Genomic DNA, 27,492 nt, shown 5'->3' with positions numbered 1-27,492 from the left:
TAGAATGAAATAGTCCATTGCATACCCAACTCAATGAATGGCAAAACAGACCATATCAAGTCATACTACTATAAAAGCTTAGAATACTGGAGATAAAAAAGATAATTCTAAAAGCTTCCAGAAAGAAAAAAACAGATCATACAGAAAAGATCAGGCATCAGAATGTCTTCAGATTTCTACTCTTCCCATAAGCAGCCTGAGATGATCTCTGAAAATGGTTTGCTACTTACATGACTCAGAAAACCCTACAAAATCATGCAAATCAAGAGGTTCAATCTTCATGTTTCCTTTAAGAACACATGTGAAATTGCCCAGGCCATCAAGAGGATGCATATCTGAAAAGCCACCAAGTATCTGAAGAATGTCACTTTGCAGAAGCAATGTGTACCATTCTGTCGCTACAATGGTGGAGTTGGTAGGTGTGTCTAGGCCAAAAAGTGGAGCTGGATATAGATAGGGTCGGTGGCCCAAAAAGAGTGCTGAATTTCTGCTGCACATGCTTAAAAATGCAGAGGGTAATGCTGAACTTAAGGGTCTAGATGTAGGTTCTCTGTCTCTGTGTCATTGAGCACATCCAGGTGAACAAAACCCCCAACATGCGGTGTAGAATTTACAGGGTTCATGGGCAGATTCACCCATATGTGAGCTCTCCTTGCCATACTGAGATCATCCTTACTGAAAAAGAGCAGACTGTCCCTAAGCCAGAAGAGGATGTTACACAGAAGAAAAAGATATCCTAGAGGAAACAAAAACTTACGGCCCAGGAGTAAATTCTGCATAAAATAAATGCAAAAAAAGTTTAAAAAGAAGTTTTCAGATTTCCAACATTGGAAACAAAGCAATGTTATTTCTAACCTAGAGATCTATTTTCAGCCACTCTTCAGATATAAGAATAATATAAAGACATTTTTAGACATGAAAGCGCTCCGAAATTTTACCTCCCAGGCATCCTTCCTTAAGAAGCTCCTGGAGAATGTTTTCCACTAAAGACACTAGCCCAAGAAAGAGGAAGACAGGAAACAGTGGGAAGTGGAGGATGATGATGAAGAGAGATTCCAGGATAATGGCTGTGTATCAGATTCGGAGGGCAAACAATCCAGATTGGAAAGTGACTCAAGCGAGAGCCACACTGGGACAGTCATCACCACGATCCCCACTGCCATCACATCATCATTTTTATTTAAGCATAGAATGCCTGCATGATCTTATACTGTCTTAACCATGGTCTGGAGTTACTATACTCCCACTCCATGCCCTGCTGCAGTGAAGACTTGCATTTTACTGAAAATGCATGAAGCTTTTGTTTTGATCTACTCCTAAAATCTGGAGGAAAGCCACGCGAGTTTAGAGGTAGTAAACAGCAGCCTGTTGTGTTTGACCATATTTCTGTCAAATGCTGTGAAACTGATCCAAACTACAACTCTGCCAGATGCCCTCACTGAGGTAAAACCTCTGTTTCCTAATGCTTGTGCATAACCTTAAGCCTTTACTTCCCCAGAAAGGGCTCTTACAAGCTCAGAGAAGCCATGAACCAAAGATTCTGTTCACCTTCTCTGGGGACTTGTCATCTAATAGTGGCAATACTGCTCTTTCCTTACACAGCTAGGGTTGAACTTGCTATTCAGTTTTTCAAACCTAAATAGAGAAAAGCAAGGAAATTATTTACACCATACTCAGGCTATGGGCATGGGGGAAGAAGAGGTTAGTAGGAGGAAGAAAAATAAGTTAGGGCACACAGACAGCAGCTTAATTTGACTGGTAGGCACAGGAGAGTTAGTTTTATCATTATTGTGTACACTATATATCTACGCTTAAAGTGTTCTTTATGATATGTTACACACACATGCACACAAAGGCTTTGTAATATGAATCATATGAAGGTCTTCATATTCTATCATTTTTGAGGTACAAAAGAGCAACCTCAAATGTTTAAAACTAACAGTTCAGGGGGCGCCCGGATGGCTCAGTTGGGTGAGTGTCTGACTCTTGGTTTTGGCTCTGGTCATGATCTTGTGGTCCTGGGATCAAGCTCTGAGTGGGGCTCCGGCTTAGTATGGAGTCTGCTTGAGATTCTTAATCCCTCCCCTCTGCCCCTCCCTGCTCACATACAATCTCTTTTTTCTCAAATATATACACACAATCTTAAACAACAACAACTAGCAGTTCAGGGTCAGCAATGTACCTGCACCCTTGAGGCAAGTCAACAGCCTGAGTCTCCCCATTTGCACAATGCAGAGTGAAAAATAAAACAACAGAGAATTTCTTTGACGTAATGAACTCTTGGATCTGCATAACTCTCATACTGTATGTGCCTAATACAATAATTTTCATCCTCTAAAAAGTTAAAATGCAAAGCTAATGGGGAAATTCCTTTGTTTCCCAGAGAAAAGATCCAGCAAATGTTATATTCACAGAGCTACAGTTCAATATAAGGTAACAACGAGAACTTAGGAACAGTTTTTAGAAATCCCCAAACCCTCATATTTCCCTCACTTCTGCTTTTCTTAGCAGAAATGGGGGCACAGAAACTGGAAATGACAGGAAGTAATAATGAGGATGTGATTTGAGGGAGAGGTGTGAGAGGAGGAATTAGATATTAAATGAGACAAGTGTGCTCATTATTCTCTCATCAAGGCAGAGATATGGGTGGACTGAGTTGGTTCTTGATAGAAGACCTATCTGAGGCTCTTTTTCCAAGATATAGGTTAAAAATTCATGTAAACTAAAAAGAAGAATCTTCTACTTTCCCCCCTTTAGCTATAATTTATTGAGCAATTCTGACAGGTCAGAAGCACTTTAAATGTCTTTATATACATCATCATTTCATCCTCATAGATGTCCTATGATTTTGGCACCATTATTGCTATCCTATTCCTAATGCCCTTTTACAAATGAGGTAACTGATGCTCAGTAAGGTTAAAGAAATAGTTCAAGGTCACAGGCCAGTAAACAGCAGAGCCAGGTTTCAAACCTATGTTAATTCTAACCTCAAACCCATTCTCTTAATCAGTAACCCTCTTATAATAATACCTCTCTATTCTAACTCCTTTCTTTTCAAAATGTTCCTTTCCTAATCCTGTCCCTTATTCTGTAGCTAACTGTGAAAATGATTTTTCCAGTACCATCTATTGCTCCCTCCTTCCTAAGTTGTGGGAAATCCCTAGCTACTTTTATTTGAAAGCCTAACACTGTATTTCTTACACTGGAGTATACACAAACAGTACTTGGCAATATATTGGGGCTACCCTGAAGCCCAGAGGACAAATAGGCATATCCTCCTGGACTGACAATTTTACTTTAAGTTTGTTTGTTTGTTTAGGATTTCTTTGTTTTTTATTTGAAAACAGAGATGTATCTTCAAAAGCAAGATCTATACTAACTTTTTCTTTAAGGATTTTTAAATTGATTTATTTGAGAGAGAGAGCGAGAGCAAGAGAGAGCACACATGAGGTGGGGAAAGGGCAGATGGGGAGAGGGAGAAGCAGACTCCCCGCTGAGCAGGGACCCTGACACAGGGCTCCATCCCAGGACCCTGGGATCATGACCTGAGCCAAAGGCAGGCACTTAATTGACAGAGTCACCCAGGGGCCCCTACACCATCTTTTAAGACAAAACAAATAAGACTCCAAAGATATTTTCTACTTGCAGCAGGGTCATATATTCCAACCCCTGTGGGTATAGGAGCTCTTTCTTCTTTGCAAGCAGTGTGAGGACTGCGCACTGGATTGTAAAATAAGTCAGCTAAGAACAGCACTTTGCCCAGCCCAGGAACAAAGTTATGACATGGAACATGACCCTAATCTGACTGTTGAAATACACTTACAAAACTTTGTACTCAGTGACATTATTTTTGAAAAAAATAATTATGTGTGTATGTGTAAAAACAGTCTTGAAAGACACACACTTAACTCTTATCAGTGGTTTCCTCTGGGAAGCAGGACTGAGAGAATATTCAATTTCCATCATTTGATATTATTTGACTTTTTTTCCCCCCAGTCAACATGTATTCTACCTTTATAAAATAGGATGAAAAACATCTAAAGGTTAAAAAAAACAGCAACAAGAAGGTGGGGGAAATGGATGAAGGTTGTCAAAAGGTATAAACTTGCAGTTTATAAGGTACATAAGTTCTGGGGATGTAATGTACAGCATGGTGACCTCAGTTAACAATACTGTATTATATATCTGAAAGTTGCTAGAAGAGTAGATTTTAAAAGTTTTCATCACAAGAAAAAAATTATATCTATGTGAGGTGATGGAAATGTTCACTAAATTTTGTGTGGTAAGCATTTCACTATGTATATATCAAATATATACATAAACATATGAACATGTATATATATAAAATCATTATGCTATACACTTCAAACTTACACAATGTTCTATGTTAATTATATCTCAATAAACCTGAAGGGAAAAACAGTAATAATAGCACACAAAATAATCCCAAAAACTAAAGATAAAAAAGGATTCCTAGGGATCTTCCAAGTCAATAGCCCTCTGAATGATTGAGCCTGAAAGTCAGCAGATTTCAGAGTAGGTCCTACCTGAATTTATTTAATTCAATTGAACAAATATGGCGTCCACTCTCACAGGCACTACTTGAGGTGCTGGGATATTTGGATTTTTATGTATCAATAAAATTCACTTCTTTTCTTCCAAGAGTTCACTCCATAGCAGGGAGACAGACATGTAAACAAATCACTGTAATATATATGATTTTAATGCAACATAACTAATACAAAAACTTACCAAATGAATGTAACTTGTGCTCCAGGTACTGTCCCAAGCACAGATGGACATAAGGATGAATAAGACATGGCCCCGACCCTCAAGGAGCTCAGAGCTCAGCGGGAGTAAATAAAGGTTTGGTAGAATCTCTACAAGGGAGGGAGAAAAGAGGGGCCTCTGGAAAGTTGTTAAAGGTTAAAATGCAACTCCCCAGTAAGATGGGGGAGGTATGGGGGCGAGCATTCTACATTAAAGAATTGGATATGTAAAGGCACAGATGAATGAAACAGCATGATGTGTTTAGGGCAAGACAGAAATTTGAGGACTGCTGGAGCGTATAGTGCAGGGTAGGGGGAAGGAGGTGCTGAGAAGGTGAAAGGCTGAAAGGGACACAGAAGTCAAACAATCAAGACTGTGCACTGCCCAGTACCTTGGGTTTATGTGATGACAAGCCTCTGAAGAGCTATAGTAGCAGAGCAGTGATACTTTCAGATGTTCATTTCAGAAAGAGCATTCTCACTGAGCTTCAGAATGTAGGGAGGTCCGTTACTAGACTTTGACAGTAGTGAGAGATGAAGAGTCTAACTAACATAGGACAAAGTAAACAAGAGAAGTACTGGCCTTGTGAAATAGAACATAAGCCACAAATAAAAGTTTGGTAGCAACATTAAAAAACAAAAATAAACACGAGATAAATATTAGTAATATATTTTACTTAACCCACAATACCAAAAATATTATTTCAATATGAAATTAATGTAAAACTCACTATAGTATCTATCCCTTTTTTATACTAAATCTTAAAAATCTGGTGTGTATTTCACACTTACAGCAATTCTCAATATGGTCAGCCACATCGCAAGTGGTCAACAGCCCCACTGGCTCATGGCTACCATATTAGTGCAGGACTGGAAGGGTTAATTTAGGAGGCGATATTGGCAGGATTTGTTAACTTAGTGGACAATAAAAAGGTAGAAAAACCTGGAATTGCTGGCTTAGATAACTGGATGGAGAGTGGTACTGGCAAACCAAATAGAGGATACAGAAAGAAGACTAGGTCTGAGAGGGGAAGGGACAGAAAGTTTGGTTTTAGAGTGTTAACTAAGCAATGAAGTTATTTGCCCAAGATGACCTCACTAGCACATGATAGCACAGAATTCTGATCTGGATCTCTCTGATGCACCCAGTCTTTTCTAAAGATTCCTCTGAGGGAGGATTTGACAAAAAAGAAGGATATGGCATGGGAGGTCAAAGTCTTCCTTTATTTTCATTCAATATGAAATACCTTCACACTGCTATGTGTCTAAAAACAAACCAAAAAACTAAAACTAAAAACCCCCAAGTATGTGAGGCAGTACATTCGATTTCCAAATTAATAATTTCTTGCACTAATAGTATAGCCATAATTGTCAATATTTTTGAAGATAGTAAGAGATTTTTTTAAATGTTCATAATTTTAAAAATCTAACATAAAAAATATAATTTGTAAGGTATTTTATCCTACTTTGTAAATATATACACCTAGCCTAGAAGTGGGACTTTAAGATTTCATCAAAATTATATTCATACTATAGGTGAAGATATTAATTTTTACAAATAACCTAATAGAAAATTACTAAGAGGGATCCCTGGGTGGCGCAGTGGTTTGGCGCCTGCCTTTGGCCCAGGGCGCGATCCTGGAGACCCGGGATCGAATCCCACGTCGGGCTCCCAGTGCATGGAGCCTGCTTCTCCCTCTGCCTGTGTGAAGCCACCGGGGCTGCCCCCTTTTTTTTTTTTTTTAAAGATTTTATAACTTTTCTAATTTTTTTTTCTAAGTTTTTAAATAGAGAACAGAGCAGAAGGCCCTTGATTTTCCATAGGTAGACAAGGCAGGATAATTCATGTGAATGAGAAACTTGTTTGAATGTGACATGCCATATGAATGTGAGTTGACATAGCAATAGTATGGCTTCATTTACTGGAAATGTATGAAATGCAGAATAAAAAACGTGCCTAGTATCTGCCACCTGTCAAAGGGAACAAGAATCCTGCTTGTAAGATGTAGACCAGGCAAGTATCTAATTCTACAAAATACTGCAGTTGGGAGTCATCACAAGAAAATAATTTTATGAACTATCCTAATCCGCTTCGGTTGCCATAACAAAAGATCATAGACTGGGTGGCTTAAACAACAGAAGTGTATTTCTCACAGTTCTGGAGGCTGGGAAGTCTGAGATCAGGATGTCAGTGTGGTCAAGTTCTGGTAATGGGTTTCTTCCTGGCCTGCAAAGAGCTGCTTTTTCACTGTGTCCTTGGCATGGCAGAGAGAGAGAACTCTGTCTCTTCCTCTTCTCATAAGCACACTAATCTCCCCGTGAGGACCCCTCCACCATGACCTCATCTAAACCTAAACATTGGTGGTTCGGGCTTCAACACGTGAATTTGGCAGGGGTATACAATTCAGCCCATGGCATGAATCAGATCATCTGTTTCTGTTCTTCATCTACTCAATGCCTGATCTAACCAACTCATAATATGCTGCTAAGCTGGTATTTAGACGCTGAGAATGTGATCATTTGATTTGAAAAAAAAATTGTTTGTTTTCAGGGAAACGACATTTCTGAAAAAAAAAAAAAAAAAAAAAAGCACAGACTGTGGATTCAGTGTAGTACTAGAGAGCTGTTAACCCCTGGGCAAGTCACTTAGCTTCTGAGCCAGTTTCCTCATATGTAACATGACAAAAATACAACTACTTACGCCAAAGAAACATGTGAGAATAAAATCAGATAATATCTATAAAAGGACTCAGTACGTTTTAAAAGAATACATATTGGGGAAATTTCCAGAACCTTTGGTGAGACAGAGAGAAGCTTGGCTGCCGGAGCTGTGCCCAGCAATGCGCTCCTTCCCACTCCCCCGACACGGGCCTCAGCCCTCTCAGGGGCTGTAGAAAATGATCAAAGAAACCACTTACTATGATGTTTTGGGGGGTCAAACCCAATGCCACCCAGGAGGAATTGAAAAAGGCTTACAGGAAAGTGGCCTTGAAGTACCACCCTGATAAGAATCCAAATGAAGGAGAGAAGTTTAAACAGATTTCTCAAGCTTATGAAGTACTCTCTGATGCAAAGAAAAGAGAATTAATATGACAAAGGAGAACAGGCAATTAAAGAAGGTGGAGCTGGTGGTGGTTTTGGCTCCCCCACAGACATGTTTGATATGTTTTTTGGAGGAGGAGGAAGGATGCAGAGAGAAAGGAGAGGTATAAATGTGCATTAGCTCTCAGTAACCTTAGAAGATTTATATGATGGTACAACAAGAAAACTAGCTCTGCAAAAGAAACTGATCTGTGATAAATGTGAAGGCCTAGGTAGTAAGAAAGGAGCAGTTGAATGTTGTCCCAATTGCTGAGGTACTGGAATGCAAATAAGAATTAATCAGGTAGGGGATCCTCCTGGGTGGCTCAGCGGTTTAGCACCTGCCTTCAGCCCAGGGCCTGATCCTGGAGTCCCAGGATTGAGTCCCACATTGGGCTCCCTGCATGGAGCCTGCTTCTCCCTCTGCCTGTCTCTCTCTCTCTCTCTCTCTCTCTCTCTCTCTTCTCTGTCTCTCATGAATAAATAAATAAAAAATCTTAAAAAAAAAAAGAATTCATCAGATAGGACCTGGAATGGTTCAGCAAATTCAATCTGTGTGAATGGAGTGCCAGGACCTGGGGAATGGATCAGTCATAAAGATAGATGTAAAAGCTGCAATGGAAAGAAGATAGTACAAGAGAAGATTCTAGAAGTGCATTTTGACAAAGGCATGAAAGATGGCCAGAAGATAACGTTCCATGGTGAAGGAGACCAAGAGCCAGGACTGGAACCAGGAAATACTATCATTGTTTTAGATCAGAAGGATCATGTTATTTTTACTTGATGAGGAGCAGACCTTTTCATATGTATGGACATATAGCTGGTTGAAGCCTTGCACAGCTTTCAAAAGCCAGTATCTACTCTTGACAACTGAACCAATGTCATCACCTCTCATCCAGGTCAGATTGTCAAGCATGGGGATATCAAGTGTGTGCTAAATGAAGGCTTGTCAATTTATCGTTGACCACATGAGAAGGGTCGCCTAATCATTGAATTTAAGGTAAACTTCCCTGAGAATGGCTTTCTCTCTTCTGATAAACTTTCTTTGCTGGAAAAATTCCTACTTGAGAGAAAGAAGTAGAAGAACTGATGAAATGAACCAGGTAGAACTAGTGGACTTTGATCCCAATCAGGAAAAATGGCGCCATTACAATGGAGAAGGATATGAGGATGGTGAACATCATCCTAGGGGTGGTGTTCAGTGTCAGACCTCTTAATGGGGGCCAGTGAATAACACTGTTGGCATTTTATATGCAGTAGTGAATAAGTGAAGGACTATAATAATAGTTCACTACTTGCAATTGTTTTTGTTTTGATATTCTTTTTTTGTTTTGTTTTGTTTTGATATTCAACTATAGTAATGTTTTAAAAGTTAAATGAAGAATAAACTCAAATATAAAAGCTCTGATTTTGCCATGTAAAAAAAAAAAAGACTACATATTGTTTTTGTTAGGCTATGAAAGCACAAAATTGTGATATGTTAATATATAGGTTTGACAGACCTTAAATGATTAAGATGTTAAGAGAATTGTTTTCATTAAAATAGAGTAGACATATTTATTTTCAAAGAGTCTTAACTTCCTTGATTTAAGTACATTCATTTCTTCTTTCTTAGTTTGACTGTCATCACTTTAGTTCAAGATGCCATTAGGTCTGCTGGTTGGTTTTGCAAACAGGTTTCTCATGGACCATTGCCAGGTTACTTTTCCTGCAACATTGCTTTCTATTATCATTTTCCTATTCATCCCACTTTCTGGGATTCATCCCAATTTCTGGGATTAGTAGGCTATCCTAACATGTAGGCATGAACAAATTCAGAGCTACCTAGTGAGGGGAGGGCTAGATACACGGTTTGGAAATTGTAACAGAGAACAACATAACAAATTGTTAGCATTTGAGGGAAGAGCATGGACTTTGGAGTTAGATTGGCATTTGAATTCTGGACCTGTTTCTTATATCTATTTATTCCAGGAAATGATTTAATTGTACTTCAGTTTGTAAAATGGAAACGCTTACTTCATAGGGTTACTTAAGCACAGTGTCTAACTTCATTAGTGTGTTTTAGTTTCTATCCCTTCATATAAAACAGGCAGAAAAAGAAAATGTTAATGAGAAAAAGGTTATGTGCATTGTATATTTAGAGTTTGATTTGTTCCACTTAGTAAGCAGGTATTATATCTAAAGTTTGAGAAGATAAAAACTACACTGGAAAGGGGAACAAACTTACTAACACAGTTCACATCTTTTCCCCAAATAAGTCTTTTGAAATATTCAGATATCTCCCTGGTCAAGACAACAAATGTAAATCTATGGTTAAACTGTAAATTAAGCTTGAGAGTTACGTGGTCATTTCTGCCTGTAAAATAGGATGAACTTGAAAGAAACAAAACTGGAGATGAGAAACCACAAGGAGGATATGGTAGATATTTAAGCAGATGCTAATAATGATCTGAAGACTGTATAATGTTGCAAAAAACACGAAACATTATAATTCTCAGGAAGTAAATTTGCCAGCTCCTCCCTAGAGCCTCAGCAGGAAATGTGTATGTAACTAAAGTAGAAGGACAGGGAGCAAACATGTTCTAAAAGAGGCAGCCTTCTCTTTTAACTGGACCATTGGGGCCTACACAGGTTGACCTTATGAAGATCCATCCTGGGGTTGCACCTGGGTGGCTCAGTGGGTTGGGCATTTGCCTTCCACTCAGGTCCGGATCCCAGTGCCCTGGGATCAAGCTCTGCCCTGCCCTGCTTCTCTCTTGCCCTTTGCCCCTCCCCCTGCACTGTCTCTCTTTCTAATAAATAAAATCTTTTTTTTTTTTTTTTTTAAAGAAGGCTATGGAATAGAGGGAAGGAAGAGAACTGATTTGAGAAATAACTAGAAAGTGAAATTGGCAAGACTTGTTGAATGACTGGATTTGAGGATTATAGAGAGGGAGAAGTCAGAGATCACTTCCAGGGTTTTGGGTTGGTTGGCTTGAAGAACAATCGTATCCGTAGGAGAAAAGGTTCAGTTTTGGACATATTTAGTTCGAAGTACTTGTCTAAGGTAGAGATATAGATTTGGAGCCTGACAGCACACAAAGTAGATGAGATCAATCACGGTGAAGCCTTAGAATATCAACATTTAAGGGGGAAGAGGAGCTCAATAAGAGATGACAAAGAACGGTCAGAGGACAAGGAGAAGAATGAGTATGGACTCACAGAATTCACAGTTTCAAGAAGAAAAAATAAAGTACCAAATAAAAGAGAAAAGGTCTGAGTATTTGTATCTCCCTACTAAATTCACATGTTGAAACCTAACTCTTCATGTGATATTATTTGGAGATGGGAGGTGATTAGGTTATGAGGGCAGGTCCCTCCTGAATGGGATTAGTACCCTTCTAAAAGAGGCTAGAGAGATCTCCTTTCCCCTTCTGCCATTTGAGGACACAGTGAAAAGATGGCTATCTATGAACACAGAGTCAGACCCTCACTAGACACTGAATCTGCAGTAACATTAACTTGACTTCTCAGCATCCAGAACTGTGAGAAATAAATGTTTGCTATTTATCAATTTATGGTATTACTACAGCAGCTCAAACAGACTAATACAAGGACTAAAATATGTCCACTGGAATTGGCAATTAGGAAATTACAATGGCCCAAGTGGGAACAGTTTCAATGAAGTGATGGGGGTAAGCCATCCCTTAGGGGTTAGGGAGTAAATGGGTAGCAAGAAATAAATTGTATACCAGTCTTTTGAGAAATTTAGATGAGGAAGAGAGAAGCTAGAGCAAGCCAGCTGTATGAGTTACTGATTAAAGCAAGGGAGATCCAGGGGTGCCTGGGCAGCTCAGTCGTTAAACATCTAACTCTTGATTTCAGCTCAGGTCATGATCTCAAGATCCTGGGATCGAGCGCCACATCAGGCTCCATGCTCAGCAAGGAGTCTGCTTGAGGATTCTTTCTCCCACTCCCTCTGCCCCTCCCTCCACTTGTTTTCTCTCTCTCTCAAATAAACAAATAAATAAATAAATCTTAACAACAACAAAAAAAGCAATGGAGATCCAAAGAATCAAAAAAGCATGACACAAAGAGCCCAGAGTAGTATTTCAAGAAGGAAGGGATAAATAGATCTGTTACAGATGAAAGAATATGGGTTTTGGAAGGAAGTGTATCTAATTCTGTGACTTTACCACCTACTAGCTATGAGACAAGTTACTTAACCCTTTCTGAGCCATAGTTCCTTCATCCTTAAGAAAGAAATACCACTATCTGTGGAACTGTTGTGGAAATTAAATGAGATGCTGCATTTAAGTGTCTCACACAGGCACCTTCTGCTTGCTCCACTGAACATACTGAACAAATACCAGCTCCCAATGCCCCCCAGTAGTCACTGGTAACACTGAAGAGTGTCATTTCAATTAAGCGGTGAAGATGATGGAAAGCTGCCTGCCCCAGGTAAAGACATTCAGTTATGAAATACTAAAAATAGGGAACAAGAATTGAAAGAGGAAAGGGATTTGAGAGAGCTAATCTTGTCTGAAGTCTAAAAAAGAATGAAGCAAATAAAATGCCAAGAGGGAAGTGAGGCCGGGGAGCCCTCATGTCTTACACATGATTAGCATATGTCCCTGAGTTATTTGAAATAGAGGTCCCTTACTGGTCTTCAAAGGATGCAATTTGCAACAGAGATGGGAGCTGTAGGATGCTGGACATGGAAAAGATCACAGGACAAACAAGCCACTTCATGGAGTAAAGTTTTGATGGAACTGATACCTGATGCTGTTGATCATTTTAGCAAAGATCTAGGAAACAAAATATTTAGGAAAATTAGTTTCCAAAGTAGATTTGAGCTCAAGCATCCTTGGGCCTGTTAATGAATATGAAGCACACAACTAGGGAATTTGTGGGTAGAAAACATTCTCTAATTGCACAATCTCTAAACCTTTCCATCTGATTCTAACTATAATAGATGTGCAAACACACTTCTCAATGTTTCCAACCCTACATGCACAAAGAATTATTCTTCAAATACACAGTTTGTTCTAGTAATGAGTCTTGACATTATAGCTTTCTTAGATAAATTCAGAGTTATTTCAGGGAGGGGGAGGCATGTGTGTGTGAAATTATCAATAAGTATGCTCAGCTTCATATGTTGATTACAAGGAAAACCTAAGGTTTAAAGAATTTAGAACTGTCCAGACTCACAAGGCAAGATAATAGTAAAACGGAATCCAATGCAATTCTATTTCCAAATATCTCTCCCTAATAAATACAAGAAATGCAACTTTGTCTTCACATTTCAGGGCACAGACTTCTGTGGTCATTTACTGATCACAAATCAAGGTAGAAGAATCACTACATAGCTCAGAAAAAAAGAAAAAGAAAAAAAAAGATGCTGTGATGATTGAGAGGGAAAGAAAACTAGAAAAAAAGTCCCATGTTTTGCTGTACAAAAAGAAAGAAAAAAAGAAAGAATGGAGGGAGGGAGGGAGGAAAGGAAGAAAGGAAGAAAGAAAATAATTAGAGAACTCCTTAAAGGCAACTAAAAATATCCTCCAATTACTACTTTAGGTGAAGAAAAAAGTGGTAAGTGAATTTTAGAGCAGCTTTAACACAGTTAGTCTGTGTTAAAAGACAGACAAAGAAAGACAAAGGTTGGTTTCTCCACAAAATCTTCTTCCACCCCCATGGAGATGACTGCATGCTTTCCTTAAAGCAAAGGGTTGCTCTCTGGCAACAATGGAATGTGGCAACTGACTTTATTATAGGAAATTAATTTTGACAAACATCCAAATTAAGCTTAGTAGACAAGGCCACCATGTGGAATTGAGGTGGCTGTGCACTGAACGACTCTAGGGCAACATTCACAGACCAAAATGTGAGGGGCACCCCTGATGGCACATATATATTAAAAACAATTTGAGCTCCAAGAGGGCAGGGAGTTTTTTCTGTTTTGATCACAGTATCCCTGGCACAAAGAACAGGGCCTGATGTTTCAGATGATCAATTAAAATGTGCTGCATGAGTGAATGTGCTAATGAATGAAAGAAAAGGGGAAATGGAAGTTTGAGAGCAGAGGGGAAGTATATGTTAGGAAAGGATTCCTTACAACTGGAAGAAACAGACCAAGTAAAAAATCCAGAAACTTGGAAAGGAATTCTTACCTGTTACAAAGGAGGAGAAAGAAGGGATGATAGAGCCAGTTTTGAACTGTCTTGCCAAGTTTTATTTTGCTCAAGGACTTATGAAGGGTCAAGCAAAAATTATGTAATGAAGGGTGGAAAGACCATTTTATAGCATAGATGGGAGATTTTCTTCTTAGTTAACAGGCTAAGTATGTCAAGAAAAGTTCACTTAATTGCTTTTTTCTTTTTTAAAAGATTTTATTTATTTATTCATGAGAGGCACACAGAGAGAGGCAGAGACACAGGCAGAGGGAGAAGCAGGCTCTCCATGGGGAGCCTGATGCTTGATTCAGTCCCTGGATCCTGGCATCATGACCTGAGCCAAAGGCAAATGCTCAACCGCTGAGCCACCCAGGTGTCCCTCAACTGCTTTTTTTTTTTCTTTTTAAATCAGAAGTATCTACGTGTCCATAACCATACAAGGAGGTGGAAGTCAGAAGAAAAGAGGATTTTCACTAAAATATGAACCCTCCCCCAAATAAATTCTTGAACACATGATCAAGTAATATAAACACTGCAGAAGTGATCTCTAAATTGTTATATGCTACCATAGTGTTAGCTATTTTTTATTATCAAAGTTAAAGAAATAGAGTTCATAAAGATTAACCAGTCAATTAATGTCTACTGACTATATTCTGAACTTTAGCATATATGCATGTATACAAAATAGGTAATATGTATTCCTTATGTATACTTGATTTTCATTCTGTTCTATTGATCAGTCTTCAACAAGACCTAAAATTCTGTTTCCTTAAAATTCTCTATCATCTTTATCCCATAAATATATATATAATTTCTATGGACATGGGCTATAGCTATTTCTGTGGAGACATGGGCTATAGCTATTTCTGTGGAGTTTCTGTGGTGTCTTTTTTTTTTTTTTAAGATTTATTTATTTTAAGAAACAGAGAGAAAGCATGCATGGGGGAGGGGTAGAGGGAAAGGGAGAGAGAGAGAGAATCTTGAGCAGACTCCTCAGTGAGCATGGAGCCTAATGCAGAGCTCGATCTTGTGTCCCTGGGATCATGACCTGAGCCAAAACCAAGAGTCAGATGCTCAACTGACTAAGCCACCCAGTGAATGTGTAAAACTGTGGAGTTTTACACATTTAGAGCACTTTTGAAAATTTTCAGCTACAAAAATTTATTTCAAGAGAGCTGATGACTCTACATGTCCTATAATGATTCTTCTGATGACATATCACAAACAATTCTTCTCATCAAGGAAATCTGCTAAAGTTGCTCTAAATTCTGAGCAATACCAAAGATATTTGCTGACCCATAATTTTTCTGTTCATAATCTGTTTTCTGCCATGGGTTTTGGCCTACACCATCTGTAACTTCCACTAAAACAACAAAACTAAACAAAAACAAAACACATAGCTCCTCGCTGTATACAAAATCTACAGTTGGCTTCTCTGGGAGGAACCACTCCTACTCACAGCCACTTGATGTTTATCAGGATATACTAGTTGAGAGCTGTGAAAAATAGAGTGGGAAGTTCCCTGTAACCAAAACAAAAAATGTTACAGATACTTACATGATCCTTAGCAATACCTGTTTGCTATCTACTATATGTTTATATGTTTAGGAGTTTAGTAACTTGTAGAATGCACCAAATAAAAGACAACTGGTATATATATTCTCTTCATGTGGTAATGTGATATACGAAGTGAATAAAGCCTTATTTTTGTATGGGTAATAAATCCACACGGTCAAAAGAAACTAAAGGGTATTCATTGAAGAGTGTCCCTCTCACCCTATCCCTTAGCCACCTAGCTCCTCTCCCCAGTGGCAACCAATACTATCTGCTTCTTGGGTAGCCCTCTCAAGAGACATGAACAAGCAAGAAAGTGTGTGTGTTTTCTTTCCCCTTCTTTGCACAATTGGTGGCATAATGTATACCACTTCTAGGTAGACACATCTCCCACTATGCCAATGATAGGCAAAAGGCTTCTTCTTGCATGTGGGGTTTTTATTTTTGTTTTTGATAGAACAAGAGCAGCTTCCTGAAGAGCTGTGTTGTGAAGGAGTCTGAGGCCAGTAGGCTTAGAAAGTATGTTGTGGGGCAGCCCGGGTGGCTCAGTGGTTTAGCGTCGCCTTCAGCATGATCCTGGAGACCCGGGATCGAGTCCCACGTCGGGCTTCCTGCATGGAGCCTGCTACTCTCTCTGCCTGTGTCTCTGCCTCTCTCTCTCTCATGAATAAATAAAATCTTAAAAAAAAAAAAAGTATGTTGTGAATGTTTTGTAATATCTGCTACAGCCATTTATTCCTGTTTTGTGCCTTACTTTATCTTCTACATGCCTCTATTATAAGAATTATTATACTTTATTATGCTTGGAAGGGGTGTCTGAGGGTAGACACCATGCTCTTTTATGTATATAGTGCAAGGTGCTTACCCAGCACAGGGCCTAACATGTAATATCATTTAATATATATTTACTGAGTGAATCCCACAGCAAAATTCCTTTTTTTTTTTTTTAAGATTTTATTTATTTATTCATGAAAGACACACAGAGAGAGGCAGAAACGTGGGCAGAGGGAGAAGGAGGCTCCATGCAGGGAGCCCAATATTGGACTCGATCCCAGGACTCCAGGATCACGTCCTGGGCCAAAGGGAGGTGCCCAACCACTAACCCACCCAGGTGTCCCCAAATTCCTAATGTTAAGGAGAATGAGAGCTTTCCATATTGAGCTATGAGCTATTGAGAATGAGCTACTTCCCTCCATGCAAAGATAGACTTCATCAACCCTGGAACTGTAGATGTTTAATGATGGTGTATTTGAAACATACATGACAGTGTTTTCCCTGTCCCTATTGGAATTTACAGCAAGGCCATGTGGCATTCAACCTGCCTGAGAAAAAATACTTCTACAGCACTTTACATAGGATCCTGTGTGCATAATCACTTGGTTTCCAATCACTGCCATCTAAAGAGAAAATGGTTGTATAACATGTGATTTCTGAAACAAAGGTGAGGGGGGGAAGAAGGTCAGGTGATGGTGAAATAAAACTGAATGGAAACATCATGAGTGAAAAAGAAAGTTTATTATTATTTTTTAAAAATCCAGTGAAGGAGAAAAATTAAGAACATTTCAACTGAACCTTACTCATTTAAGACTCTATCTGCTAATCATTCTCAAACTTCCATTTCCATATAAGTATTGCCATCTATAGTACATGCAGGAATCATGGTTATTTTTTTTAGGGGAGAAATAACTGAAATGAAAAGCCTAGCATATTATAGGATAACGTCTTTATGTCCTTTTAAATACACGCATTTATCAAAGTTACATAGTATGTTTTCTCTACATATTTTGAAAGGTAATAATACTTAATGGGCTGATTACTGTCTTTTAAAAATTAATATTGTAAAAAAATTAATATTGTAAAGCTAGAGCTTATGATTTTAAGGCTTTAAATATTATGTAACTATCAATAATGAAAAAAAAGAAGTAATTTGTAATTTTGAGCTAGAATTTTAAGAAATATTTTTAATATGCTCCAATGCTCATTTATTTCATTTTGCTATAAGACACAAATTGGGGCTTTCCAAGGAGAAGTAAGAGAGTCCCTTTTTTTGAAGTGAAGAGTCTCTTATTTTTGGTGAGATTCCTCTTTACTGACCTGTGGGCTAGCCTAGGGACAGACAGGATGGAAAAGGAGGAAGAACATCAAAAGTGAACAGCATGACTCTGATTTATAGGTGCAAGCTGGAAAAACCTAAATGAAGTTATTCCAAAACACAAGTAATCTTCATGCTTCCAAGAGAATATTATACCAATATGTTGTGTTGTCACAATGCAGCTTTAAGGTAAATAAGTGGAATCCATTAAAACTATATTTTAGAATTAAAAAGAAGAAATTTGATTTTGGAGATAACCAAAGATAATAATATTAAGACAGTGAGAATTTTTCTAGGTTGTTTAACCAACCATTGTCAACTGGGTATTAGATTTCATCTTTTTTCTCAAATCTCATCCTATTAAAGATGTGATGTGGGCCTTTTTTTATTCTTAAATTTTTAGAAAGATTTATTAATTTATTTAATTTATTTTTATTTTTAAAAATATTTTATTTATTTATTCGTGAGAGACAGAAAGAGAGAGAGAGAGGCCGAGACACAGGCAGAAGGAGAAGCAGGCTCCAATGCAGGGAGCCCGACTCAGGATTCGATCCCAGGTCTCCAGGATCCTGCCCTGGGCCAAAGGTGGCGCTAAACCGCTGAGCCACCTGAGCTGCCCAATTAATTTATTTTAGATAGAGAGCATGCAAGAACAAGAATGTATGCAAGTGAGTGGGGGGAGAGGCAAGGGAGACTCTTCAGGCAGACTCCCCACTGAGTGCGAGCCCTACAGCTCAATATCACGACCCACAAGATCATGACCTGAGCCAAAACCAGGAATTGGATGCTTAACTGACTGAGCCACCCAGCAGCCCTGTGGTATGTTTGACAATAGGAATAAAAGGTGATATTTAGTACTTTACCCCACCCTTTACCTTTTACCTCCAAAGTCCTACTTTGTTACATGGTGCTATTTGAACAGTGTTGTCTGGATATAGAATTAGTCCCTCTTCTTTTCCACCCTCTCAACTCTAGTTATCAAAACCTAACCTAAAAATGAGGTACCAGTTAAATGCTGATGTCTAGCCATTAAGTATTCTTTGATTCTTCCCCAGCTAGAAGTATTTTTTTTAGAATACGAATTTTTTTATTAGCTTTTTTCTCAAATACTTCTTAGGGCCCTTATATATATTCTAACATTAACAGTTTGTGTATTTACTAGATTATAAACTCCTTGACAAGGAGAAAACTGCATCTTATATATCTTTGCATCTGCCACAATATCTAGCACTGTGCCTGGCATAGAAAAGGAAGTCAACAAAGATTTAATGAATAATGTATGTTTACATTTGAAAGTTTACATGGCTCACAGTAAACCAAATTAATTCTTCTGAGAAATACCATAGCCCATAGATCAACAACAGAAGGGTCTTTGTCAAATATTTCTTGGACATGGGGTGCCTAGGTGACTCAGTTAGTTAAGCATCCTCTTTTAGCTCAGGTCATGATCTCAGGGTCCTGGGGTGGAGCCTCACTTGGAGCCCCACAGTGAGTCAAGCTCCCTGCTAAGCAGGGAGTCTGCTTCTCCCTATCCCTCTGGCCTTCCTCCTTTTCCCCCCCTCCCATGTTCTCTTCCCCCCTCTCTCTCAAATAAATAAAATCTTAAAAAATATTTCTTGGACAAGGAAAGCTAGAATCTCTGGCAACTATAGTAAAATATACGTACTTAAGCTCATGGTTTTTATGAGTAATCATTAGTTTCATTAAGTCACCAGCAGTCTAGTGACAACTTAATGTTATAACTTGTCAAAGCTTTGATTAGGCTAGGGGCCTGTGATTTACAAGGAGCTAATACTTCTAAAGCTCTTATCATTAATTTATAGATAGACTGTACTACAGCCAGGGAGATGTCATAACTACCAAAAAGGAAAGCATAACATATTTTAAAACATACAAAATATTGAGAAGAAAGGCAGGTATTAGAATCCTTAGCCTTATGTTTACTGATTTAGTTACTTGGGGCTCCCTTCACTATGGTAGAAAGATGTCCTACCAAGGTATTCAAGTATTGAAGCCCTCCATAGATTAATTCAGAGCTACTAGTAAGTTTATGTACGTGGTAGGCTATATTATGTGAAATTAACTACAACAGAGTTTCTTTTAAAACAAGAGCAATATATTCAGAAAAGAAGAACATAGAATCCATGCAGACACATGCAAGAATTAATTTCTGATGCTAGCAAAACAAATATGGAAGATTATATATGAATATGGACAGGCAGAAATAATTATCAGGCAAAATTATACTTAAGCTAAAAGAGAAATAGATGAAAGGATGTCATTAGTCTGACCCTGGAAACAATCAATAAACTTCCCAGAATCCCACAACATATCACAACCAACCAAAAGGAGTTTGTGGTCAAAGAAGAGCCAGATACTAACCATGTAATTTGAAAGTTGGGAAGTGTGGGGAGAACCAAGGAGACAATAATTAATAGGGAGAGAACATTATTATAATTCAGCAGCTTTTGGTTAAGTTATAACTACGAGGGTCAAGGTATTTCACATCTGATAAAGTCCTTAGTTAGTTGTTAGTTGTTGTTGTTTTATTAATGTTTCATGCCCATTTTCCAGTATAGGTTTTAACATTTTTAACATTTTTCTCATTGGAACTTTAGAAAGAAAATAAACTGAAGAGACTGCAATTATGTAGTGGTTAGAGTACTGTCTTAAGGCAGACTTCTTGAATTCAAATTCTAGCTCTTGCTTACTAGTTCTGTGACCTTAGGGATGTCACTTGACCTCTCTAAGCTTCAGTTTCCTCATCTGAAAAATGGATTTATTTGTTATGAGGATTAAATGATTAATTTAGTAAACTAATTTATTATTTATAAAGCACTTGAGAACTGTATTCCAGAGTGAGTGCTATATGAATGTTTGCTAAATAAAATCTGTTCTCAATACATCAGCTGTTCATCTGACTTAAAAAAAGTTTGGCTCCCATGATGAGAAGGTCTCCAGATGTATTTATTGTAATGAAACTCGGTATAACCTAAAGAAAGGTTTTCTATTTTTGCAGAAGCCCTGCTTTGACTTTATTGTCTGTCCTTCATTTTCTCCCCTGTGATTTTTTAACTCTGTTTCTATCATTTTAGTTAAAAGATAATTATCTAGGAAATAGTATAACTTTTGCTCAGGGTTCTTAAGTACACTGCCTCCAAATCTGCCACATGCCACAAGAAACTAAAGGGAATATACACACACACATCACTTCCCTTATGAGATATATGATGGTATGGATTAAAGCTGATGATACAGTGGGGTCTGAAATTTCAATAAATCATGTAAAATCAGAAGAGCCTCCACACAGAGGTGCTGGTGTGGTACCTAAAGAATAATAGAGCCTTCCAATAATTTATCAGTGAAAAATCAGGTAGATGGAGAGCAAAGCTAATGGCCTTATTCCTAATAACAATCTGTAGAACATGGATAATAAGAAAAGGAAAATTTAGAAGATTAACACATGGAGGCAAACATCACTGAAACTTGTGACACTGGCAAGGTATGTTCTATTCTAATGATGCTCTTGTGGTCGACAAACAGTGATGGCCTAATACAGATAACAAAATAGATATAGACACTATATACAGTAGTAACGGGAAATGTCACCTCTCCCAGCATGGGTGAGAGGTTTCATTCTGGTAAAAGTAGAGCACCTGATAAGTTGATAGCATATTGACAATTTCATTTCTCAGAAAGTAGAAGAAACAACAAAGAGGACTGCTATTCAGGACTATAAAGACTGAGGAGGAGGAAGCTGTAGATGATGTAGGAGTGACAAGAGCTTTATTTTTTTTTTATTTTTATTTTTTAATTTTTATTTATTTATGATAGGCACACAGTGAGAGAGAGAGAGAGGCAGAGACACAGGCAGAGGGAGAAGCAGGCTCCATGTACCGGGAGCCTGACGTGGGACTCGATCCCGGGTCTCCAGGACCGCGCCCTGGGCCAAAGGCAGGCGCCAAACCGCTGAGCCACCCAGGGATCCCTGACAAGAGCTTTAAAAGAAGTAATGGTCCTCGCAAAGGAAGTTCAGACTTTGTAAGAGCAAAGGAAGGAAACCTTTCACATGGGAGGACTCTAGATCCTACGAGAGTAAATTCCAAAGTGTTTGGATATAGGATGGGGTAATTCCAAGCTAGAAACTCTATAAGGGAGTGTAAGTTAAGAAAGGTGGAAGGTGAGGCCTAAAAAACAAAACTGTAATATTATTGACTCCAATGAGGAAAAAAGGAGAGAAGTAATTAAAGAAAAAAAACAAACAAACAGGTAGAGATGTATTTATTAGAGGGTGACTACAAAAAGTGGTGCAAATTCACCATAATAACATCAGTAAAGTTAATGCCCAGAAGGAGGTAAATATTTCTTTTCCTATCCACAGCACCTTACTGTTTCCTCCTCCCCTTCTCTTGCAGGTCAGAACTGCTGGTTACATTCTACCTAGGAGTGAGGAGACCAAAGAATTAGAACCTCAGCCTGGGAAAAGAACTTGAAAGTCCAAAATGGGAAAAAGACAAATACTGGTAGGGACTTGGCAGTATCCCAAATAGGCTATTTTATGGCCAACAGAGTGGACTGTTTCCTGATCTTAAAATCAGGAAATGCTGGCTTGGACTAAGGGTTCCAGATGATCTAGAGAAATGAGGCAGACTGGGCTAGCTCCATCAGTGGATCTGGGTGGTAAACCCACATTTCCCATATTTCTTGTGACTTCTCCTTCAGATAACTGTTATTTTGAGTTTTTTGTTGCTTTTACTGAAAATGCTCTTTGTTTTTCTACTCTAAAGTTCTTCCAAATCTGTAGTTGTTAGATATATGCCAATTTTTAAAGGCCATTCTTCCCAAAGACTGGAGTTTGAGCCTAGTGAATACTGAATGATGTCTCTAAATATTGCACTGTTTCTTGGTAAACATTATTTGTTTCCCTCCGTGGATGCCTCTGGTGCTTTTCTTTGGTGAGATCCCCTGAGTCTGGCACCCTTTAATCTCTGCAGTTCATATAGTTAGGTCCAGGGACTATTATAATTTATAAGTTATGGACAACAAAAAATAAATGTTCAAAGTTATATTCAAGTTCGAAATGTTTGGAAAAAAGACTGAATGAGAAAAGAAATACAAAACAAGGAAAATGACTGAAAAAAATACTCCAAATGAGTTCATTTTTCTAGACCTGGATGACTTTCATCCTAAGATACCAAGAAAACGTACATATATAATCATGCAACATCTCGAAGTAAGGAAGAATGGAAGTTTGGAGATAAACAAACATGACTGATTTTCAAAAAGGAAGCAAATTGAGTCTTGAATGCCAGACCACCAGCTCAGAAAAGGAGTAAGACCCAGCAAAGCCAGAGTAGTAATATGATCAAGATTATGCCACAGGAGTGGTTAATTAGGCACTGCCTCTGAGGCCTGCCGCTGGACCCTCAGGTGAACAGGCTTGCATGTGTGTGCAGACAAACACACCACAGTTACAGTAGGGTAGGATACTGACTTCCACTGTTGATGTTGTTGTGAAATGTTTCTAACAACATCCTCGTCTTTACATCCTCCACAAAGTCCCAGGAGGGAAAGTCCCAGGAGGGAGAGTCCACTTGGCTAAGTATGGATCTTGTGTGTCTGTTTTAGTTATAGGGCTGAGACCAGAATAAGGTGACTAAGACCCTTCCTTGCCTTAGGCACAAAATTTAAAAGGGCACCAAAAAACTCACTGGACAAGATAAATAGTGTTTCAATGCAGTATTTTACAAAATTAAAATTAATGCACAAAAATCCATGATGAACAAAATATAAAAATTTTAAAAAAGGTTCAACAATAGCGCCACGCCTAGCCATACTGGTACCTGAGACAAAAGGGAAAATCAATAACAGTGTTGTGTGCCTTTTTTTCTTTAAAATATTGGTATTTTGTTCATCATGAGTTTTTTTAAGTTTATTTAAGTAATTTCTACACCCAATGGGGGCTTGAACTCACAACCCTGAGATCAAGAGTTACATGCTCTTCTGACTTAGCCAACCAGACACCCCCATCATGGATTTTCTACATTAATTGTGAGTTTTAAAAATTGCATTAAAATATTTATCCTTATTAATTACTGAATTTTTTGGCATCCCCTTAAATGTTGCAGCTGAGATGAACATTTCATTCTTAGCCCAGCATCAGGCTGGGACTTGTCATGGAACAAGTTTTACTTATCCCATATAGCTTTGTAGGAGACCTAGATTCCATTGTCAAATATTATCCTGGGGTAGGTTTAGGCTTAACAGAATGAATAATTTTTAACCTTTAGGACTGTTCATAAACAGGATGGGTAGAGATGAGAAATGATGAAGGTGCCGTTTGACCATGAATCCTGCAGCTCCTTATCAAGGTGCTGCAAAGTGAACTTGGCAGCAAGTGGAGTGAGACTGGGGTGGGATATTGAATAGTGAACCTCGAAAAGATGTATCTATGTCCTATTGTCTGGAACCTGTGAATGTGAACCTGTTTGAGAAAAGGCTCTTTTAAGATGTAAACAAGTTAAGGATCTCCAAGATGAGATCATCATGGATTACCCAGCTGAGTTCTAAATCCAATGACTCTATAAGAGACAGAAGGAGAGCGGCCTAGAGACACAGAGAAAGTGGCATGATATGGAGAGGGGGAATTTAGAGAAGTAGATTTGTGAGAACTTCTAAATCTCGGAATCTGTTTCTAGTCATTTCCTGCTTAGTGGGAAAAACAAAAACAAAAACAGAAAAATAGAGTCTATGTGGAAAGCTAACACTTCGGAAAGTGGTAGCAATGTTTCCAGAAACTTTTCAGAAACTGACACCTCTACTCTTTAGGCAATGAAGAAGAGGATGTTAATTTTGATGCAATCAAGTTGGCATACTGAAATTACCAATAAATTAACTGGTGATGTTGTAAGGTTCACAGTAGCAACTTATCTCTAACAAATGCATGAAGCTATATCTAACATGTAGAATGCCATTAGATGTGGACTTCATCCAAATGTCACGCATGGGCACTTAAGGAATGGTAGCTAATCCAAATTATGCAGGTAAGGGGAGAAGTATGCTCTTCTGAGTGGCTGCCAAACACTTTCCAAGTACTCAGTGTCAAAACAATGTCACGTGTAGGTCACAAGCTTTCATAAATGCTGTATGTCCCTTTGTAGAAAAAAAAAATGTCTTTGTAGGCCCGTATCACTCTACCCTAGCTACTAATTTATAAAATGGGCTTAAAAATCTGAGTACTTCATAAGCTTTTACGAAATGTGAATACTCACAAAGAATGACATTCCAGTTTCAAACTTTTTGCATTGTTAATTTAAAAAGGAGAAAAGACAACTAAGACAAAGGAATAAATCTTAACTATATGTCACAAGTGTTTTTTATAACTTTAAATTGTTTTCATGAAACCAAATATTTTAAATTAAAAGGAGTAATTTTTAAAAAGATTTTATTTATTTACTCATGAGAGACACACAGAGAGAGGCAGAGAGATAGGCAGAGGGAGAAGCAAACTCCCTATGGGGAATTCAATGCAGGTGGGTGAGATTATGTATATTTAAAGTTTTTTCCTTGAAACATTACTTGCAAGATTTTAAAAAATCAACATTAAAGAAAGCTTCTAGAAGTATCAATAACATCAAAAATTGGTTTATATTACCTCATCTCTATAAATTTAAGGAATTAGATGCCAGTTCTCAAAGGTTGGGAGTCTGAAAACATAAAATTAAGGTAAGATTCTCTCTTCATTTCTTTTCAAGAAAATGCTAAAGCACTCAGAACTGGGATATTATTCTGAAGTAAAGTCCTACATTTTCACTACTTAGGCTGGTTTATGAATGGCCACTCATAAAGGGAAAGAAACAGTATATAACTCCTGTCCAAAAATATAAATAACATAAGGACTGCCATTTTAGCTTTTATCATTCTACTTCTAGATCTAAACATTACACCTGTTTCCCTGACAGATAGTATTCTTTGAAAGTATACCCTGTGTTTTCCTCTTATTTGAAGGATGATTGACAAAAAGAAACAAATGGACACTGTGACAAGTGATGAATAAAATAATGTATGGCTTTTATCATCAGCGGCATTTTAACAGCCTTCAAAGTATGAAGTAGTTGCACTGGGGCTATGATACTTATTCTTGGCTGATAGTTGTCTATTGATGAATCTGTAAAGGTAAGTAAGCATCATTAATTCTTTTGATAAATGTTTACTGAGCTGCCAACCTGCAAGGCATTTTTTTTTTTTTTTAGATTTTATTTATTTATTCATGAGAGAGAGAGAGAGAGAGAGAGAGGCAGAGACATGGGCAGAGGAAGAAGCAGGCTCCACACAAAGAGCCCGATGTAGGACTCAATCCCTGGACTCTGGGATCACGCCCTGGGGCAAAGGCAGAGGCTCAACCACTGAGCCACCCAGGCCCGGAAGGCATGGTTTTAGGTGCTGGGAATATAAGAGTGAATAAAAGAGGGAAGGTTCCTGCTCTCATGGAATGGACATTCCTGTAAAGTGGGAAACTGTTAGTAAACAAATAAAAAATAAATGAACAAGGTGATAGTGAAATGTGAAGACAGTAAAATGAGTACCTAAAGAAAACCTTAAAATTAATCTTTATAGTGTTGAACACCCACTAAAAATTGTTCATCACTGTGGCAACCAAATCAATCCTTTATAGATTGTCCATTATAATGCTATCTGACAGGGGCATGGAGCCTATAGTGACTTGCTCTACTGGAGGAGGTGAACTGCTATGCTCTTTTTTCCTCCGGAAGTTTAGCAGGCATATCTTAGTATCCCAGATATTTAAATTACTTTATTTATCCAGTATCTAAATTAGGCAATGTTTTAGGTATTTCTAGCTAGTCACATGTGCTGAGTTTCAAGATAACTGGCACTTATCAACATAAGCCTCTTGTGAAATTCTTTTTTTTTTTTAATATTTTATTTATTTATTCATGAGAGAGAGAAAGAGAGAGAGAGAGGCAGAGACACAGGCAGAGGGAGAAGCAGGCTCCATGCAGGGAGCTCGATGTGGGACTCAATCCCGGGACTCCAGGATCACGCCCTGGGCTGCAGGCAGCTGCTTAACCGCCAAGCCACCCAAGTGTCCCTCTCTTGTGAAATTCTGCCACTGCCAGATTACTAGCTACTCTTGCCCCTTCTGGTGGTTTCCAGTCTAGGTCTTCTTTGTGGGCTAGTCAAGACTCAGAATGACGAGCTAAACGTTAAAAATAAAAACCAAAGATAATCTGAAATCAGATCTATTTTATGTAACTTTTGACTTTTTCTCATCCATTTTCTGGATAAAATACACCAACTGAAAGCAGAGAATGAGATGCAGCTTCTTCATTATCCAAAATTAAATATTTTGTTAGTGAAAAATGAAAGAATATAGATGACTTCTGACAAATCATTAAAGGAAATTCAATTTATACTTTATAAATAGGAACATTGTTCTAGTTATTCAGCCAGAAATCTTTCTTTCTTTTTTTTTTTCTTCTGGTTAAAACTCCCTAACACTAGCACGTATTTTTTTTATTTTTATAATTGAAATGTAAAGATCTGATCTGTTTTAGAGAGACTGCTCTAGCAAAAATGGGAGAAGATAAATTGGTACAGCATGAAACTATGTGGAGAATGGCAGAAAAGTAATAAAATACACTAAATATTGCTATAGGGAATGTAATTCAACTCTAAGTACTGATGCCAAGAAATCAAGAGAAATGCCTAAGGGAATAAGAGGAGACTAAGAAGTTTCTGATCAGGGAACTAAGAATAAAAATGACCTCAACATAAAAGGTATAATTAGGGCCTGCTATGATAAATGCCACTACTTCTTTTTTTT

At 38.1% G+C, this 27,492-nt stretch overlaps 1 protein-coding gene, 1 long non-coding RNA gene and 1 pseudogene across 3 annotated transcripts in view; 2 read left to right on the top strand and 1 right to left on the bottom strand.

Annotated features, from left to right (window-relative positions):
- Positions 1-27,492, bottom strand: part of PRORP (protein only RNase P catalytic subunit) — a 121,413-nt gene that overhangs the window by 19,107 nt on the left and 74,814 nt on the right. The gene's annotated exons all lie outside the window — the stretch shown is intronic.
- LOC140639824 (uncharacterized) overlaps positions 1-27,492 on the top strand; it is a 75,359-nt gene that overhangs the window by 35,687 nt on the left and 12,180 nt on the right. Inside the window, exons 3-4 of the long non-coding RNA XR_012036471.1 lie at positions 22,064-22,171; positions 25,656-25,823. This is a non-coding gene — a long non-coding RNA (uncharacterized lncRNA). The remainder of the gene's footprint in view (positions 1-22,063; positions 22,172-25,655; positions 25,824-27,492) is intronic.
- On the top strand, positions 7,667-9,190 carry LOC140639368 (dnaJ homolog subfamily A member 1-like; annotated as a pseudogene).

This window comes from Canis lupus, chromosome 9, assembly GCF_048164855.1.
Source record: "Canis lupus baileyi chromosome 9, mCanLup2.hap1, whole genome shotgun sequence".
Taxonomy (NCBI): domain Eukaryota; kingdom Metazoa; phylum Chordata; class Mammalia; order Carnivora; family Canidae; genus Canis; species Canis lupus.
Note: the sequence above shows the minus strand (reverse complement) of the source record. Positions and strands in the feature narration are given on the sequence as shown.